The following is a 16,571-nucleotide window of genomic DNA, read 5'->3' on the forward strand; positions in this document are numbered from 1 at the left end:
TGCCAGGAGGGCCCTCAAAAACAGATACAAAGCCCCAAACTCTCGGAATGGGAGCAACGTCCATCCTTCCTTAGCTTATGCATGACCATTCCTGTATGATTTACTTAAAACTTCTAATAATATGCTTAAACCTGTGTCCCGTCTTCTCAGTCCTCTTGAGCCACTGACATAGGAGACAGGTTACTCTGTGAAGGAGATTCCTTTTCCCATGAGGCTAAATATATGGATATATCTGGATATATGTGAGAATAAATAAAAGTATACAATAATTCTAAAGAAAAAGTTTAAAGCTGAAATAAATTTTCTGCTTGTTGTGAGTAATCTGATATTCTAGCCAGAGTCACCTTCCATTAGGATTTTCCTCTGACCTATCCCTCCCCTAAAGACAGACAGAGGCATGTGGCTATCTTTATTTTCTGCTGCTTTTTTCCTACGGAGAATTTTAAAGAACTGCCCTGCTACTTTATATGCGATCTCTTGGATTTGTTTTCTTTGCCTTTGTGTTTTCTCACAGCTTTTATTCGTGGTGTTTCCTTCATTTGTCTTTTCTCTCTAAACTGGCAGGGCATGTATCTAAAGCTGAATAACTAATAACGCCCTGCTTGACTGCTCATCCTGTTCTTTGGGGGCCTCTCCTCTATTTGTCATTTTCAGCTTCATGGTCTCTCTGAAAGTGATCTTCCCTGTGTTTGCATTGTCTCTCTTCATTTGGGGGCTTTCTCATGGACACCTCTGAGACCATAACTTAGACTTCAGAAGCGCTGTTCTCCTGGAGCTGCTTGGTGAGTGACCTGAACACCACAGGTCCTCCCTCCCAGAGCTCAGATACATATTCTTTGTTATAGGATTTTTCCTGCATATTATTTTAGTTTTTAAATCTTGTTTATGTGCCCATTTGCATACAATATATAAAATTCAAATAAGTTGTCAGACAGGTAGCGGGCTAGGTAGATACATACCTTACATAATAAACTTGTACATTCAAAAATTTTTAGGAGTCCACATGGAAGAAAAACTCTGCATGTGTATTACCTACCTGCCTAACTACCGTCTGTATCAATTTCTTTTGTTCAGATAGGGTTTCATATACCTGCAAACGTAGCACTACAGTGTCCAGGAGAGAATTCCTCTGCTCCTGGCGGACTTCCTTCAGTGCACTGTGCTGTACTGTCCTGCAGAGGAGGACAATCTGCCTCCATCTGCCTCCAAGATACAGCGCCGTGGAAGTCGCTGCTCTCTCTAAGCCCCTAATGCTGACTTGGCACACACCGAGCAATCTGACAATGCCATAGTCTGTCGCCTGAGGAGAGAATATGGTCCCTTTTACCTCACTCTCTCAGTGCACTTCTTCTGTGCCCCTGGGAAGCACATCAGAATGCTTCTCCGTGCTTTAGCTTCACAGCAGGCACGTCGGACTTTTCTCATAGAATATGTTTTATCACATTCTTTCCCTCCTCAATTCTCCCATATCCTCCCCACCTCACTACCCACCAACTTCATGTTCCTTCTCTTTCTTGATTTTTCAGCTTTTTGTTTTGTTTTGTTTCATCTTTTAGGATAGAACATGGGCTTCGGCTTTTGGGTGTATAGACATTCCCTAGGTAATAAAAATCTAAGCTCCCTACTGTGTGCTTGATTGGAGATTAGACATGAAGATAGCAGCACCAGGCATCTTACTAGCTTGAGAAACAGCTTGCTGTGAACTGACTGCCAAAAAGTAGAGGTCACATTTCCCTCTTTATTCCCTGAAAGGAAAGAAAGGACAGAAACAAAGCCAAATCAAGTCACCAACTGCGTTCTTTCAGAAAGTTCTCTGACCAATATTTGACCTGGTGACTTTTTTTGTTTTTTGTTTGTTTGTTTACTTGGACAAATCAAAGCAAATGAGAGCATAGTATTTTAGCTATGTACACTATTATAAAGCAGTTAAAGTTATCTAGTAGATTCATCATTAATTATGACATGAGTTTTATGTCATCAGCAATTCTTGGATGGTCAAGGACATGAGTTTTGCTTTCTGCTGTATGCATCAAAGTTAAAATAAAATATATGTCTTGATCATATCAATGGGAATTCGGAAAGCTTCAATGCCCGTTAAGAAAGCTAAGTTTCAATATGTTCATGGCATTACTATTAATACCTTCAGGAAATAATGACATCACTGGGAAAAGACAATACATGACAATGCCAATGGCTGTCTTCATGTTATATTGCTACTATGTCAAACCTCATGAGGACAGGTGACTGCACTTTTCTGTATTTTCTGTTAAGGTTGACAAAGAACTATTTCTAAAGAACTCTTTGTATAGGAGGTACAGAATGTACCACAGAAGACCAAGGAACAACAAGTACCATAATTTTAGTACACGGATATCGCTGCTTCCATCTGTTGCTGGGACAAAACAGGAAAGAGAAAAGTTGGAGGAAAGCAAGGGCTAGTCAGCTGTGACAGGGCATCCCAGACAGATTTAGCAGAAATACTGGGCAGTTCAAATTATTTCAAGTAACAATATGCTGAATTTGGCTTCTTGAATCTATTTATTTTTAAGGTTTATTCATTTAATTGTATGTGTATATGTGTGTGGGGGGGGGGGGGTGAGTGTTTGTGCCTCCTGTAGGTGCACCTGCCAGTAGGTGTATGTGTGTCTGTGTGTGTGGGGGGGTGAGTGTTTGTGCCTCCTGTAGGTGCACCTGCCAGTAGGTGTATGTGTATCTGTGGGGGGGGGGGGTGAGTGTTTGTGCCTCCTGTAGGTGCACCTGCCAGTAGGTATCAGAAGAGGCATAGGACCCCCAGAAACTGGAGTGACAGACAGTGGTGAGCTACTGTGTGGGAGATGGGAACTGAACCTGTCTTCTTTGGAAGAGCAGGAAGCATTCTTAGCTGTTGAATCATCTCTCCAGTCCCATCATGCATCTATTCAAAATGGAGGGAAAACTTAGTTTACCACATGACATTTTGTAACTACAAATTTGCCTTACAGGTTTAGGACTGTTCTGTTCGCTAGTACCCAGTGTATGTCAAAGATATGTGTCAAAACACGAGTCCCAAACTAACTGTGGGACCATTACACAGTGTGGATTGCAGGCATCAACCTCATGATTAGGAAATTTAAAGCAATGCATGTAATTGTAACAGTTGCCACCTCCTGGAGGCTTTGTATGGATGGATCAACACTATGATATTTCACACTTTTTGGTTTTGTTTTGAGACAGTGTTTCTCTGTGCAACCTAACCACCTTGCGACTTTGGGACCCAGTTTACCTAGCAGAAAACTGAGAGCTAAGGAATGTACATACATTATTAACTACCAAAGCATGGGCTTGAACGTGCCTTTTTTCTGAATCCACAGCAAGCACCAGTCATTGAACTACGTTGCTTTACTTATGAACATTCTTTATAAGGATCCCTGTTCTATACCATATTTACACTCAACTGTACTCTAGTTAATTTTAAAATGGTTGATAAAAGGTTGTGCAGTAAATGTTCACATGCTGTCATGGTTATTTGCATATAGTGAGTCTGAGGGAAGATAACCCACAGTCATAGCATGCTTAAAACACAGAGAATATGTTCCTATAAAGTACATAACAAATCTGAAATTAGATGCATGTTAGACCTCATTGCATTTCAAGTTTAAATATTGGCAAACTTATGTATTGAGCAGGATACACAACTCAAGAATATTTAGTCTCCAACAATTTTAACTGCCTCAGAAAAAAATACCTACCAATGACAGATGCACTCTGCATCAGTTTCTTTTCTGTTGCTATGATAAAACACCATTAACAGAGACAACACCTAAGAGAAAAAGTTTAGTGGGGCTGACAGTTCCAGAGGGTTAGAGAATATGACCATGGAACGAAGGTGTGCCAGCAGGAGGTTGGAGCATCGGCTGAGAGCTCACATCTTAATCCGCTAGCAGACAGATCAAAGCCCGCCTTCACAACACGCCTCCTCCAACAAAGCCACAGCTTCTTACTCTTCCCAACTAGTTTTAACCGAGGATCAATAGTCAGACATGTGAGCTGAAAGCAAGATGGTAGGCCCCAGGAAGGAAAACCTAGAGGCAGATTTTAGAGGGATTTTCTCTTCACAATAGCGCTTTTCAAATCACTTGATAAGGATCATGGCAGTGGCTGTAAAATGGGTCGTATCAAACAGAAGTATCTGGAAGTATTTATTTCCAATCTGAAATGGAGCTTTATCTATTGCTTGTCATAAATCTGCATATTCTTCTCTTCCAGATGACTACAATTGCAAAGTAGCGCTCACTTTGACATCAGGGTAGTAGTATGCTACCGCCCTTCTGTGGACGCCCTTCCCCCACAAACACACCAACCTATCCCTCAACCAGAAATTTTGCATAAAAATGAAGAAACACACGGGCAAGTGCTAAAAACCAAATTCGAAGAAAAAAGCAAACAACTTGAGCAAATCCCACGATAGAACAGCCCGGCAAAGTGTTCTTCACTAAAAGCAACACTGGTACCCACACGGGCAGCATCACACGCAATGAAAGAAACTGAATCCCCAAAGACAGGTGACTGCTCTGGATTCTACAAGCATCAAGGACATTTTGCTTTGTCTTATTTGCCAGATGAGAAATTGTACATGGTGTACATTAAGATGGTATGTAGGAAAAAAATAGAATACTGTTTCAGATTAAAAAAAAAAAAAAAACAAAAAACACAATGAGCTGAATATTCCAAGCAGCATGTTTGGAATACATGTGTTGGAGGAGAAGGGCTGTGCGGACTGAGTAGTGATGAAGGATAAACTGGTATGGCCTCAGGAGACTTAGTTAACAAATACTTAAAAAGCAGCACACATCTCTTCAGCTCCACATCAGGTGACGGCGATCATGATGGGAGTTTTTATTCAACCAGTTTGGCAAACCCACAAATGAGGGCTGGATTAATAAACTGTCAATTTGCAAACTATAAACTATGGGTAGTTTTATAACGTAAAATTATAAAGTAAAAATGAGCAGGCTATTACAGAGCTTCATTAGAATATCCTTTTCCTTCCTGTTGCCCGTGGCTGCTTTTAGGAAACTGTGCAAAGCAGCACAGAGTCGACAAAGGCCTATGACCCACAAATCCAAAATGCTTATTATTTCATCAAGTAGAGAAAAAAAATTGCCAATCCTTAGTCTAGGCTTAAGAGGCTAATTGACAGAATGCTAATTTTATAGGTTGAATATAGAAAAAAATATATCATGTATCAGCTATCACATTCTGGCTAGCATACTTGGTGAAAAAAATTCTTAATACTCAAAAAAAAAAGCTTCAATTCAGCAAAAAAGTTGCCTGTGTAATTGACAAATGAGTAAAATGCCAATATATGCAATGCCAAATTGAAAGTGGCTTTGGTTTAATTAGCACAATTTCTTGGAGGATGAGAAATAATTTAAACAGTGGGCCATACATTAATTTTAATGACGAGAAATGTAATAAGAAGAAGTCTTGAATTATGGGTGCAGCTTTCTTTGTCAAATCAAGACTGAATGGCAGTGGTAAGCTGGCTACAGACACTGGGGTTTGGCAAAAATCAGTGAAGTTTTGTGACTTAATTGCTAATAGAAAGATCAAAATGTTGAATTGTTTATCATTATGTATAAATCGTGTGCATCAGTAAAATTAATAAACACACAGGTATGCACACGCGCACACACACACACACACACACTTCCCCAGAAAGCTTGTCTTTAAACAGCTAGCTGGACAGCATAATCAGGCACCAACAGGCAGGGAATTGTCACCCCAGCGATGTTAGGACACTCGAGGTCGCGAATCTTAGTATTTCCCCTGTAAACCAAGCCAAGACAATACCCTGGACAATGAAGAAGCAGAACAAAGCCAGGAGACGAACTCTCATCCAGTTACACCCAACAAAAGGAGCACCGGCTGTGGGGATCCGAGGCAAGGACTGAGAGGGGCAGCTCTAAGCAGCTGGCGGAGGTCAATGACACAGGCCTGTTGGACACTCAGGTCACCGTCAGGTGAGTGAGGTGGAGGTTGGGAGATGGTGCTTTGGTGGCTCTGCTCCGCATTCCAGTGCCGACCCAGGACCCTTCAACCCCGGGAGTCTTCGCGGACCACGGACTGTCTCCGGGGGTGAGCCTCGGGGGAGCGTGTGCTGAGTACAGCCAGAGGTTCCGGGATAGCTCTTGGGGCTCCGCGCAAAGGCGAATGGTCACTTGTGGGAGGACTGCCTCGCTGCAGCTTCCATCCCTTTCTCTGTGGACGGGAATCCAAGTACAGACGCTTCCGCTCTGAAAGTGCATCTCAGCAAAGGGCTTGACTCACCATACCGCACAGTAAACTAGAGGATGTAGGCGAACGCGCCACCGGCTGTCTACTGCGCATGTGCGCGGCGTGAGCCGGCTCTACAGAGGATTGTGGGAAAGGTGAAAGACGAGGCTAAAAGAACCTCACTTCTCTGACTTAACTACTATTCTACTTTAATTCCACGAGAGAGTTACTCGGACTGTTCGCTGCGTGACGTTTGAAACGAGGTCGGCACGTGCCTCGTGTGACTGGAGCTTCCTGGGTCTTTTCCAACACTCGGTGGCAGGAAAAGCGCGTGCTCACAGGAGAGGGAGGACAGGGAAATAGAGTACAAAGAAGGCTGCAGGGAGGCTAAGGGGTCGCACTGAGCAGCTGCAGACCTCAAACACCCGCAGTCAGGCCGCCTTCCCTTGTGGTGGGCGTCTGAGGAAACGCTCCCTCCAGAGCGCGCGTCTGAGGACAGCAGGGCAGGAACGCGGCCCCTTCCTCTCCCCGCCTGGGGGCCGGCTGCCATGCCTGAGGTGGCGGTGCTTCCGGCCTCTCTCCATCTGCTCCCTGGATCCTCTGAGCAGAAAGGAGACGCTGGGGGCCGGGTCGGAGCCAGAGCCACTGCTGCCAGTTGGCCCAGCGACGCCTCCCTCCCAGGGTTTGGCTCGATTCGCGTCAGGTCCACACACTGGGGAGAGTAACAGTCCAGCTCCATCGTGAGCATGGGATGAACACTGGTTCGCAGGTCTCCCTCCCTAGCAAAGCAGCAGGCCAGGAAAAGTCAGCAAAGGGGGCGCCGAACCAGCGTGGGGGCGCGGCCTACCTGACAGAGCCGCCTTCCTCTGCCCCAGGAAAGCTGCCACCTGTGGCGGCCTCCTCGCCTTCTCCCTCTGTGTGTTTCCTGTGTAATTCCACCATCTGTCACACGGAATATTCTGGGAGAGGCCCTCCTAGCCTAGCAACCTGCAGAGGAACGACAGATGAGTGTGGGGGAGGGGAGCACATGACCCCCTCGCTGAGTGGGCTTGTGTGACTGCAAGTCAAGCCGAGCTATAATTACAAACGAGCTTTCGAAAGAGTGCATCCCCAATGCCACGGGTTGCCGTTTCTTTAACCGTCTTTCATATTTTCATCTTTTCTCATCGATTTGTCTCCATTTCTCAATTATTTTTTTCCATAAATGTATTGTTTGATAAAGAAGAGACACACAGTCTTGGAACCCTATGCCAGAAAGGTACCTCTGCTTTTTACACGTTAAATTGAAGCATTAAGAAATCCATAGGCGATAGTCAGCTTCGTGGCCCCTCCTATGAAGAGAGCCGGGAAGTGACAAGAGAGGCTTTCTTTCGGCGGCTGGCGTCCCTGTGGTCCCTGTGCTGTCCTGTGCTGCCGCCCTAGTGAGCCGCGTCACTTGAAGCCAGAGGCGCAGACAGGTTCCGCGCGCGAAGTGCGCAGGCGTCTCAAGCACACGCCACACCGAAAGACAATGTAATCTCTTCAATAATTTATACTGATTGCAGGCTCAAAGAGTAATATTTCAGTTACAAGAGACTAAACAGAACGCGCGATATTTAAATTTTCATTAAGTGGTTTGTACTTTTTAATGTGGCTGCGAGAAAATTTAGAAATGCGTTTGCGGTCCACGTGTTTCTGGCAGGTGCTGGAGGCAGCCGGCAGCTAAGGGAACTGTGGGATTAAGGGCTGGTGTAGAAACTCCCTCGCTGGTCCCCTCTCAACTTCACACTCATTACCCAAAGCTTATTATTGGCGACTGCTATTTTTTCTTCTCATTCCATCTATTTTAAGAAATGAGAAGCAGTACATACTGGAATGCACTCCTAAACCAGCAAGTCCAGCCTCTGTCTGTCCTACTGTGCTCCCATACCCCCGAGCCAAAGCACACTGGGGGGGGGCCACTGCGGGTGGACCATGTGCTGCAGTGTGGCCAGAGGGCAGCCTTGTGTAAGGAGGGAGTGACTGAGCCATTTTAAGGAGCAAATAACTAAAACTCCTTTCCACGCATACTCCATTTCAAAACAATTATCCAAAGGATTAAACACATGTTCGGACTTCCAGACTTCATTGTTTCCCCTGTTCAAGAATTCCTTTGCTATCCTGTGATCAATCACTCTTTCTCCTGTTCTAAGATGACAAGATGACGACAATCCTGGAAGAGCTAACATGGCTTTAAGATCGTATTTATGGCATGTCAGGGATTGATGAGTGATGGGAATACAATGCGTGCTACAGAAGAGTGGTTCATTCTCGGGAGAATCGCTTCTCCTGCAGATTCTAAATGATCCTGACGTGGTCCATGGCCATACCTCCCTGCACATGCCCGATCTCGTCTGATCCTGATGGTAGTTTTAAGTCAGTGTTGGAATTGTATTTAAATTCTACATCATAACTGCAGAAATTATCAGAGACCTAAAGTGGCATAGCAACAAATTAAACAGATTTTCAATGAGATGGAAGAAATGTCAGCCCCAGCAAAGTGTGGGAGGGAAAGACAGATTCTACACGGTTGTAAGAAAGAAGTTAAAATTTAATTTGATAGTTTTTATTTTATTATCATTTTATTGTTGTTATTATTTGTATATGAGAAAATGGCAGGGACAACGTTCAGGAGCTGACTACAGGAATCAAACTCAGGTCTCCAGACTTGGACAGCACATGTTTTTGGTATGAACTCACCAGCTCTTTATCCATTCTTAAAGACCAACCAGAGACAAAGGTATGTACACACATTTGTAATCTCTCTGCAAAGCATTCACATGGTGATGTTCATGAGAAAGATTGAGAGAAAGAAAAGACACACAGGAATCCTGGGTATGACAGGAACAAAAAGAGCAGGCAGCTGGTATACAGGGAGCAAAGGAAAGAAAGATAGCACAGTTCTCAACAGAAAGCAAACAAAAGAATGCAACTGAAAACTGCCAGAAAGTCCACAACAAAGTGGCCGTAAAAGTGTAGAAATAGGAATGCAAAGACCGTAAGAGCAAGAGGACCAGAAAGTTTGTTGTGAAATTACAAAGTGACCTCAGAAGCTACACCCGTAAGGTTTCACCAACATGGCTGCCCACACATGAGCTGAACAAGGACACCAGTGAGCATGCCAACTGCAGAGAAAAGCTCACAAGGCCCCAACCCTAAACAAGAACTGCAGGTAACTGAGAAGAGTGGGGAGCAGAGAAGTGGTCCTCCCCAGGGGGAGCACACCAACTGGCTATCCAGACAGTCAGACCTGAAATCAGACTCACACGTAACATCATATGGACTCAACATGTTAGAAATACTTCTGTATCTACATATGCACATTCATGTAAGAGGAGGCCATGAATTGAAAGGAGACTTGGGAGGAGCACATGGAAGGATTTGGAAGGAGAAGGAAGGAAGACACACTGTAATTGAATTACAGTCTCAAAATTAAACATAACAAGATAAACATCTGTAAGAGACATTTTTCTTTTCCTCCATTATAACACAAAAGATGGCATAAAACCAAACTGAAAACATACCGTGACTCTTATGATACCAAAAACTAAAAACTGATAATATCCCAAAGAACAGGAGAGAATAAAGTGAAGAATTAAGCTTATGAATCAATCATTAAGACATATATAGATAATCTATAAACACTTGGGAACTTAATAATACATTTACATACCCAGTGGTTCAAAGATTATATCACAAGGAAAAATTATAAAACACTGTGGATGACAGAAGTAAAGTGCAAGATATGAAAATGCATGAAACTCAGCTAAAGCAGCGCTCTAGGGCAAATTTATAGCCATAAGAGCTTGTACTAGATGGCAGGGTGCTCTTGAACCCACAGTCTACAGGAAGGGCCAGCACAACCTTCCTGTAACAGGCCAGACCATAACTGCTTAAAGCTTTGACTAATATGTGTGGTCTCTTATTAATACTAAACACTGCTTTTACAGCGTGAAGGAGTCCACGAACAACAGAGAAGTAAATGACTGTGTCTGTGTCTAAAATTATTATGAGCACTGAAATTTGGGTTTCGTGTAATTTCTATAAGTTTGTAATCAAATTAAATTATAAAAACATATTCAAAATGATATATAGATTTAACACAATGCCAATCAAAAGTTTAACAGAATTTTGTTGTACAAATTAATTTAACAATATATATTGGAAAATAAAATACTGAAAAGAGCAAAAATACAGAACTCACACTGTACAAATCTAAATCTTACTATAAAAAATATGCTGATCAAGAAATTCATGTAGCAGCGAAAGGATACATATAGAACAATTGGACACCATGCAAAGGCATGAACACATTTCATTTGGTTTTTTGGGCAAGACTGTCTTAGTAATTCAGTAAACAAAAGAGAATTTTCAGCAAGTTATGTTGGAAGTAGATAGTCAGAAAGAAACAAAATTATGAGCATATATGAAGAACTAATTGGTGACTAACTGAGGCTTGGTGGTTTTCTTTTAATTGAAAAATAAGAAATGAGAGTGTGAAGTTCAGAGAGGATTTGTTAAAGGACTAGAGGGGAGCTGGAGAAAGCGTGGGGATGGGTGTGAACGAGTGACGTGCACATTATGAAAATCTCAAAGGATAAAGAAAGAAGTAAAATGTGAGTCTCAAACCATATCCCATTATAGACAAGAACTAACTAAAATTGGATCATAGACCCAAATATAAAAGCTAAACTAGAAAAGTCCTAAAATGTCTTGAGTTTGGAGTATATCTTTATAGATAAGACACCAAAAGCACAAGCTACAAGAGGGAAATTTTGATTCACTTGACTGTCACTATTTAAGCTTCTGCTCACAGAAAAATACTGTTCCAGTGGACATGCCAGCCAGTGAGCCAAAGAAAATAGCTGAGAAGTGTGTACCTGGTAGGAATCTGCGCTTAGCAGAGGGAAATGTGAGAAAATTAGTGGCTGTGCATTTGGAAGGACCTGTGTGTTTATGGGTCTCAGCACCCACGTAAGAAGCTAGGTGCAGGGGTGCACCAAAGAAGGAATGGGTGAAGATTTGAACAGGCACTTTCTGAAAGAAAAGATATAACAGGCAAATAGATGAAGTCAACATAGGACCTCATTACAACCTGTTGGAATGGCAAGATTTTAAAACAATGACACTGGAAGGATGGGGAGACGCAGAGTGTGGGAAAGACGGCCTCTTTACTGAGCAGAAGGCAGTGTGGCCCGACAGCCCTGGGAAACACTGGAGTCTGTCTTACACGTGAAGTACACACTTAACACATAACTGCATACAACTGAGCAATCCTACTCCTGAGTGTTTACCCAAGAAAAGGGGCGTGCTTCTGATTGGACAGCTCTGGGCTGGAACCTACAGATGCTTCCTTCCTGATTTCCCTGACGCACCTGCCTTCAGCTGTCCAGTGGGATGGGCGTATCATCACACACACAGCAGAGCCATGCCATGCAGCAGTACAAAGCCTGCAGCAAGGGACCCATCCGCAGTGCGCAGGAAGGCAGAGCGCTCAGTGCACTCCCGCACCTGTGACACACCAGGGACAGGAAATGATGTCAGTGACTGCCAAGTGATGGGGGAGCGAGGGGGCTGGGTTCAATGGGACACTTGGAAATCTGAGGAGAAAGGAACCATTCTCCACCTTCATCTTGGTGGTAATTTCATAACCACATGCACTTGTGTAGACTCATCATATTAGAGCCCTAACGTGGTTCTGTATTGTCCAATTTAGAATTCATGAACATGAATTTTATAAACCTCATAAATGGGAATAAGGCATTATTGGAAAATGATACAAACTCAGGCTGTGCTTTCTGTGGTGTGTGTGTGTGTGTGTGTGTGTGTGTGTGGGCACTATCTGTGTAGGTGCACACACCATTCTGACCACGTTGTTGGCATAGGCTGTCACAGGCCTGGAGCTCACTGAGGGCTTGCTAGCAGCCTCTGGGGATCCACCTGCCGCTCCCCCCGCCCCCCGCCAGTGCTAGTATTACAGCCCGCACTAGCACCCTGGCTGTGCTTAATTTTTATTGCCCTCATTTGGATACATAAAGAGAAATGGATGTTTTCAGTCGTTCCAGTTATGCAATGCTCTCATTTGGCTCATTTTTCCTCAAAATTTTGTCTTTCCCATGTAACAGCGAAGCGCTCTGAAGCAGCAGAACCCTCAACAGGAAGTGGCTCCTCCCACACAGGCGGTCCCCCAGCACAGGTGAGCTGGCAGAACCGGCACTTCCGTGGGAGTCTGCCCTGGCTCTGCCTGCCTCTTGCTGCTTCCTTCATTTCTTTCCAGCTTTTCTTCACTAAGAAAAGCTGCCCTCGGGCAAGATAAACGTGTGATTTACAGCTCCCCAGAAAGGCTCGTGTTCCTTCCAGGCGGGCTATGACGGCCAGGTAGGCTGTCCGCAGGTGCGGTCCCTGCCTGGGTTTTTATTAGCAACTTCCAGGGCTCGGTGAGCTCTCAGTGAATCTAAAAGATGGGGAGAGGTGTGATGAAGACCACAGAGGTAAAATGAGTACACTGCACAACAGAGCTAGATTTATAAGGAGAATGAGTTGTCTGCCTCCCGATTCCTCTGTAGATCTCTGGTGTGTGTGTGTGTAGGAATCCTCTCAGAGAGATAAATGACATCCATCAAATAAGATATCTCCATATATATATACCACCTAGATACTTCTTTCTTGCTGCCCCTTTTGCTCTTTTGCTGAGGGAGCACAGAGCCTACCAGCAGATGAGCACAGGCTGCCCTGTGAGGATTTGCTTTTATTTCAGTGTGCAGATACCGTCTGAGCACAGTGCAGTCATCCAGCTAGGGCAGAGGGGATCTTGGATCTTTTCACAGTCATGGTCAAGACTAGACACAGTAAGTTTCTAAAGAACAGAAGACGTAAGCAAAAGAGTAAGCAAATGAGCCAGGCGCTACCATCCACCCCAAGCCTCCTGATCCTGAATCTAAAGGTAAAGAGTCTTTCTGGGAATCTTGTGATGGACTCCTAGCAGGATCTACCATTCTTGAGAGCCTGCCCACGGGCAGCCAGGGCTCCATGCCTACTTAGCCGGATGTTAGACTCTGCAGGGCTGGTTCTGGACCTTCTTTGCTGAGCTCTCAAGGATGATGATTGATGCTGAGCCCCATTTTGAGTTTCTGCAGCTCTCTCTGCTGAGCGCCTTGGGAGCCATGCTTTGTGATGGTTTTCTCAAATACCATGCACTGAGTGCGTGAAATTTCCGTAATTTCACTCCTTGCAACTTAAATGACAATTTAGTCATTGATATCTGGTGTAATTTTGCCTTTGCCGAAGAGAATCAAGGTTATTCCTTTCCCAACGTTATTATTTATCTCTTGTTAAAGGCGTGAAGGGAAATTCCTTCCACGACTGACTCCAGGAGCTAGAAGCATGCTGGTCTGTGCCAGGCCCGTTCAGCCTGTTCGGTCACCTGGGGGTGCTTATCAGATATTCTGCTTCTCTCGGGGACCTCCCGGAGGCATTTCCCAAGGGCAGTCAAACCACTGCTGTCTTACAGCAGCGTCTGTGATCACCTGCATGAGACCCTCGGGAGACTGGGCCTCATCACGTTCCTTTCTGAAGGAGGGACGCTCATGACGGCCATGGGTTTATTTGTCTACAGGACCCCTCCTTTCCAAAGGCTACAGGAGTGTGACTGACAGGAGTCGGGTCTTTGGTAGGGTGCCTGCCTGTGTGTTGTCCAGGGAGTCCTCGCTGCTACAGTTGTTCAAGAGCAATAGCTGCTTCACGGGACCCTTCACCGCTGTGGCCACCTGTACATCACCCTGAAGCCTTCCCAATGCTGATGTTTTGATTATGAGTCAGCCATGAGCTCATAAGGAATCCCACCCCCAAGACGACACTGGACAGAATCTGGTCTGCCGCTGCTCTGCTGGGGTGAACAGGCATTTTTCATGTCTCTCCAGAAAAGGTCACAAAGCTCTTCCTAGTTTAAGTCCCCAAGCCCGCTCCTAGGAATCAGAATAGTCTTAAAAGCTTCCTCACCATAGAAAACAGAGAAGCCTGTGCACTAGATGCTGCTTTACTGTTCTCTGGTTCTGGTTTCATTGGTTGTATTCAGCTCTGAGACACTTGTATTGTGCAGATTCACGGAAGAATAAAAAAAAGTACTTCTTCGCTGAAGTGTGACTGTCTGAAGCCACTGTAGTCTTTAATCGTTTCATTTATTGTCTGAGAACCAAAACCGACATTTTTCCCTCCTTTCCTCCCTCTTTCCATCCCTCCTCCTTCCCCCCGTCCTTCTTTCTATGTGTGGTGTATAGATGTGTTGATGTAGGTGTGGGCATAAGTACTTGAGGGTACATGTGTGCACGAAGAAGCGTTCAATGTCGAGTGTCTTCCTCAATCTCTCTACCTTACCACTTGAGACAAGGTCTCTTATTGAGCCCGAAGCTCATGGATTCGGCTAGACCAGCTCTCCAATGCATTTCAGGTATCTACCTGTCTGCACCTCCATTTCAGCCTCCCTACTCCAACCTCCCTCCCTCCCAGTGCCGGGTACCAATGCATGCTACCATGCCTGGTTTTACATGTGGGTACAACAGAGCCCAACGCCAATCTTTGTGCTTGTGTAGCAGGCAGTTTGCCAACTGGACCAGCTCTCCAACCTAGGGAGTGGGTTATTTTTCATTAGAATTTTTTCATTCATCATCTCAATGAATACGAATAACTGGTTTCATGAAATGAAGGTGGTGAGATCATGAAAGAAAAGATCGTGGAATTCTTGTCACTGCAGCATTGCTGTGCAGTTAGATGGGGCAGTATTTTCCGAGGGCTGTGCTCAGAAGTCTGAGTGCTCAGTCAGCAGGCAAGCCCGACAAGGCAAAGCAAAAGCTCTCAAGGAAGCCACACCATCCTCAAAACCACCCCTTGACTACTGAGAAACCATAAATAGCTCTGACCCATTCGCACCCTGCAGCCATGGATGCAAAGCTGCTGTGTAAGGGAGGGGCACGAAGCTGTTAGATCTTGACTGAGTTTTCAGCCTTTGACATTTCAAACACAGAGAAAGGCACGGGCGCCATTGAGTGGTACCTCCACAGGAAGCCTTGACTTGGGCTTCTTCTCAACCCTGCCCTCTTGACGTCTAAAAAGACGAAAGGCACAGCAAGCTCCTCTCCACCAAAAACATCTCCACACCTTGCCAAATGTCCTTACGGTTCAAGTTACTTCCACTGAGAACCACTGACCTACATCTACCAATTTTACTGCTGTGATAAAATGTTGAGCAAATTGACAGAACTCCTTTTGATGTTTTTAAAGACTAAAAATATATTTACTTAAGTATTTGAACATAAATAGACGGCTGTAGAAGGGACGTGTTCCAGAAGCGCGCATACGAGCACGCATACGACGCAGCCTCCACAGTCGGTGACACAGAGTTCTGTCACTGTGAGAGAAGGACACGACTGTTTGGATTCAAAACAAAATTAATTTAAGCTCCTTATAGTTCCCATCCCTAAAGCCAGGAATGGATTTTCATATGCAGTGTCGGCTTGCATACAATCGGGAAAACGAAAATGGCCTCTGAAGAGCATATACGTGGGTTATCTAAGCATCAAACCTACAGGCTCTGGAAACATTCTGCACAGCCTTGACCTTAACGTCTGTGGACTTCAATGTTTGTTTTTGTGACAAGAAGAAAGGAGGAAGCCACACAGCTCACTCCTGGCTGAGGTAGCTGCCCTAGGACAGTCTTCTTCAAAATCCCCCAGCATTCCCTGGCATCTGTCATGGCTGCTCTCAGCAAGATGCAAGATGCAGTCTTAAAGCTGTGTCTGTTACCATTCCTTTGGGAATCTGGTCTTTTGAGGACAAGGGTGAGACTCAACACTGGGCAGTAGCTAGCGGCCTCTGCGTACCAACGGGTTTCCATAATTTCTGCCCATCTTAACAGATGCATGGCATTCCCCCCTCTGTGGTTTCAGGTGCTCTGTCATTTATTTCCGTGGTGTACATAATGAACCTGACAGGTGCTGTCACTGGAAGAAACAGCTCCGCCTCAGGGGAATAAAAAAAAAAACGGCTTTTTACAGAGCAAAGGATGACTGATGACGAGCCAAGATCACAGACGGATGTCTCCCCTAATACTGAGTTCGGTGTGGAAGTTGTTTCATTCAGCTTTTATGGCAACAGAAAAAAGCCAACTTAAAATACCTTGATGGAAACGTTCAGAGAGGTGGGTTAGAGCAAGATGGGAGCAGCTCAGCTGTTGGACTCAAACGTTATCCTGCATCATTCTTAGCTCTTCCATTGGTGGAGCAGAAAATTCTGTCAAGTCCAGT

General features: G+C 44.6%; 1 pseudogene; it reads left to right on the top strand.

Moving 5' to 3' along the window:
• The first annotated feature begins 4,127 nt into the window (after window positions 1–4,127).
• LOC110553078 (large ribosomal subunit protein mL42-like) lies at window positions 4,128–6,143 on the top strand (annotated as a pseudogene).
• The last annotated feature ends 10,428 nt before the right edge of the window (window positions 6,144–16,571 follow it).

Source organism: Meriones unguiculatus, chromosome 9, assembly GCF_030254825.1.
Source record: "Meriones unguiculatus strain TT.TT164.6M chromosome 9, Bangor_MerUng_6.1, whole genome shotgun sequence".
In the NCBI taxonomy this organism is placed as follows: domain Eukaryota; kingdom Metazoa; phylum Chordata; class Mammalia; order Rodentia; family Muridae; genus Meriones; species Meriones unguiculatus.